Source organism: Nelusetta ayraudi, unplaced genomic scaffold (genome assembly GCF_046127955.1).
Source record: "Nelusetta ayraudi isolate G7.1 ecotype Tasmania unplaced genomic scaffold, CSIRO-AGI_Nayr_v1 ptg000127l, whole genome shotgun sequence".
Taxonomy (NCBI): Eukaryota; Metazoa; Chordata; class Actinopteri; order Tetraodontiformes; family Monacanthidae; genus Nelusetta; species Nelusetta ayraudi.
In genome coordinates, this window is record NW_027466177.1 from 1,500,394 (window position 1) to 1,504,631 (window position 4,238).

Consider the following 4,238-nt stretch of genomic DNA (forward strand, 5'->3'; position numbering starts at 1 on the left):
AGTGCATTATGATAATGGCCTCCAATTGCATAAGATATCTGCATATCTATCCACTCCTTTTTACTTTATGAACGCAGTAAAAGGCGACATTACGCCGGTGAGAGCGATGCGGACGCGATGGCGTCGGCGAGCCGTTATTTCACTCCGGCCTCTCGTTTAGTCTCATTTCCCCTCCATCAATATCGATTATTCGTCACAGGTGCTTCAAAATGATAAATCCGTTTTATCTGTTCCCCCTCCGCCGAATCGATGCGGCTTCCCTCATCCTTCAGCTTGCTCAATGGAAATGTCGCCGTTGGAAAAAATTTACATTACAAGTGTGGATGTGTGACGCAGTCGGATCAATGTTTTTAGCGAGGGGCGGGGGGGGCGGGTGCGATGTTCTCGGCTCACAAACTCCCTCTGCTCAGGTGACACAAAGACTCTGAGGCTAATCTGGACACGGTGGCCGTGGCTTCTCTTAGCTCATGCTTTGCGTGTCCTCCGCCGAGTCGCCTGTACCCGTGTGACCCGAGGAGCCAATGACCTGGCACGGACGCTATCTGACCTCAGAAGGCGAGCCAGGAAAGAAAGGTTTTCCTCCAAGCCGCACCGCTGAACTGTAGCACCTGTATCGATATTGGAGCGGCGACTTATATATCGTTCGTAAAGCAGATAAATCCATTCTTGCGCACGTCAGGTTAAGATATATTCATAAAACAAGTAGCTTAGCTCTGTAGCATTTCAGTGAGTGTTGTAGTCAAGACCGCACCAAGCAAGACCAAGACATTATCAAGACTAGAGAGTATCGAGACTGAGACAAGACCAAGACTTTGAATATCAAAGAAAAATATATTTATAAAATAGCAACAAAACAGACACAAAAGACTAGTATCTTCTTTTAAATTCAAGTTTGTTTCTAAATCAAACAGCAACATTTATTTTCAGCAAGGTATCTTTTAATAAGTTTCTTAACATTTTGCTGCTTTACCATTTTACCATTTTCAAAAAGCAGTCCGAGACGAGACCGACCCTTAAAAACTGGTCTGGAGACCAATCTCAAGAACTACAACACTAATGTCAGTAGTGTGGCGCAATTAGAATCAATTTATTTAAAAAAAAATCACTGCAAGCTCAAAAATATGCCATTAGATTATAGTAGTTTAAGCTTAAAGGCTTTTTTTTATTTAAATATTTTCTTTGTTTTTTTACATTGTCAAATAAAGCAAAAGGGGAAAAAAAGTTTTCCTGTGAATTTTGACAAAATGGAAGCGACTGGAAAAAGCCTCAAGTGTAGGATGTGCTGAAAGTGATAGCATAAAAAACTGAAAGGGCAAAAAAGAAGAGTAATAATATCATAACGTGTTTACCGGACTGGGGAAGCATCCCTAAGTGCCCACATCCCACATAAGTGATTATTATAGTCACAGAGAGCTTCATCTTTATTTTCTGGCAGGATATCTACTTTGTTTCTTCTCTCTGATCCAAACGCTCGCCGCAACGTTTGTATTTTTTTTTTTTTTTTACTGCATTTTCTCAGCCAACACGTTGAGCCCACGCGTATTTACCTAATTTGGGAGAAATTGATTGTCACAACGGTCCAATTATGCGTTTCTATGGAAACCCACCAGTCCGGGGTTCGACTCATTACATCCGTCCTCCCAGACAGTTTTAATTGTTGCGATGCGAGATGAGAAATGGCTGCCGGCATTTTCAACCAGTGCGCGGTTGGCTTTTAACGGCTCCCGTGGAGTTTCACTTTCTTGCAGCCGCAGCTTCTCTTTTCGCCCGCACACCTGACGAGGAACCCTGCGGGCGATTTATCCCAGCTGTTGGAGAAAAAAAATCCCCTCGACGTGATTTGACTCTGGGATTTAAACCCCATTCCCAGGGCTTCAGTCAGTCAATTTATCATGTTTACCATTTTACAGTTGCTCGCGCATGTGGGCATGTTTGGTTATGAAACCGCTCAAATTCCCTCAAAGTGCGGACTTGATGCCGACTCCCCAGGTGAGTCGTTTCTGCCGAGCTGGATTGTGCGCCCACGGAGTGAAGGAGCTCGCATCTGCACGTCTTTGGGTCGCGGTGGCTCGAGCAGGAAGCTGAATCCCTCACTGCAATGCAGCAAGTGATGGTTTAATCACACAACAGCGGTCGGATTTTCCCCGGGACGGACGACTGGGTGAAGTGCAAGAGAGGACTAAGAAAGCGAGGCAAAGTCAATGAGAACTGACACTCACTCAAAGTAGAGTATTGTCCACCATTAGAGGTTGTTCTACATATATGTTTACTTTTTAATCAGCAATGACCATATTAACATTTTCGTGCTTGTTCAGCTCTTTGAGTTTCTTCTTCTTTTTTCCAGCTACATTTGAAACATCCAATTTATGCAGAATACCTTTGACCATTTTCAGAGGGTCAGTGCTCTGTGATGTGACGGGATTTTGGCCTCTTTGATAACTTGTAAAAAATATTCCATCTCCTCCTCCGTTCAAACATAACTTGAAATGAACTGGTCACGTGACCCCGTGCATCGCGTCCGGTGTGTAAATGCGAAAAAAGTTTTTCCATGACACTTTTGCGATGTATCTCTATATCAGGGGTGGCCAAACTTTATTTGCAATGGGCCACATGACATGATGAACTGCATCGTGTCGGCGGGCCACGAAAGTTTTGTTGACGGGGGGTGGTTGGAAATTGCGCTAACGTCCCGGCAATTTTTTTTCGTTGACCAAGGGAGCGGGGGGGGGGGGGGGCGGAAGCACGCTATCGCTGTCGCGCTACGCTAACATGGCGGCAAAGTTTCTTGGGGGTGGAGGGGGGTGATTTATGACTGCCTTCACGCGGGCCGGATGTCTGCTATATGCACAATTCTATGTTTAATGGTAACACAGCTACTGTCTGTGCGCTTTTTATAATGATTATTTTCCTTTTTATCTCCTTTTCATGTGTCTGTGAATGGCTTTTCTTCATATTCCAACTACCTTGTCCTTTAATCTTCTGCCTGGAATTTAATGATGAAGTTCTTGGAAAAGAACCATCACTCTCCTGTTCAGGTGCCAAATTTCCAAGAAAACACACGCACACTTCAGCGTATAGTTATGTGACGTCTCTTCAGAGTAACAGCAGCCCGCGGTTATCATCGATAACGACCACTGACTGGACGCTGCACTGCAGCGACGCTCCAGCAACTCGTGGAAAGTTTGTTACGTAAACTCTCGGTGTGTGTGTGTGTGTGTGTGTGTGTGTGTGTGTGTGTGTGTGTGTGTGTGTGTGTGTGTGTGTGCGTGTGTGTGTCTGTGCGCGTCACCGTCGCCGTGGGCTCCATCACAACATGCTCCAAATGCTCTTGTTATTTTTTATTTTTTTGCCGTCACGCTCTGCGCTGCTGCGACCCGGGGAAGCGACTCGAGCGAGGACGGCGGTGAAACCTCAGCGCCGTCCTCGCTGCGCTCTCCCTTCCTCTTCCTCAGCCGTTCTATTTTCTGCCCTCCTCCCTCTGCAGCTCTCCCAGCGCTCGTTCTGCGGCGCTCGGCGGCAGCTGTCCTTCATTTGACCTTGCCGCAGCCACGGTGCCCTCTGCACGCCACGCTGCCACTGCCGCTGTGCCCCCCGTGGCTCGCCCGACGCATCACCCGGGACTCACACACTCAAACGTGCGTGTGCAACACACTTGCGCGTGCGCACACACACACACACACACACACACACACACAGATTCTGCCATCCTGATAATCAATAGTGCATCATGCTCTGGGTCAACAGAGGGAATTAACTGAGTGTGCCCAATCACGTGGAGGGGGCCTCTGGGAAAAATCATTGGCTCTGCGGCATTATTACTGGTCACACGTGTGTGTGTGTGTGTGTGTGTGTGTGTGTGTGTGTGTGCGCGCGTGCGTGTGTGTGTGTGTGTGTGTGCGAACGCCTCCATCTGCCAGTGAGTTGTTTGGTTTTTTTTCTATTTTTTATTTCCAGCCCTGCAGAAGGAGCTAAAAGCTAAAAGTGATATTTTCGAGTCATGGCGGTCGAGCGCACAAGGGTCGAGTTTGGTGCACGTGGGCCGTTTGATCGTATGCGCTGAGTGAGTTGCGTTCGCAGTATGTAGGCACCTGAACCTCCTCTATGGAGGCTGCACTTATATCATCTCGTCCTCCCCCTCCACCTGCCGAACGGGGGCACTCAGCGAGCCGCGTGTTTGTTTCGACCTAGCTCGGCTGCAGAAACACCAAACAAGCTTTTTTTCACCGTGACTCAAAACG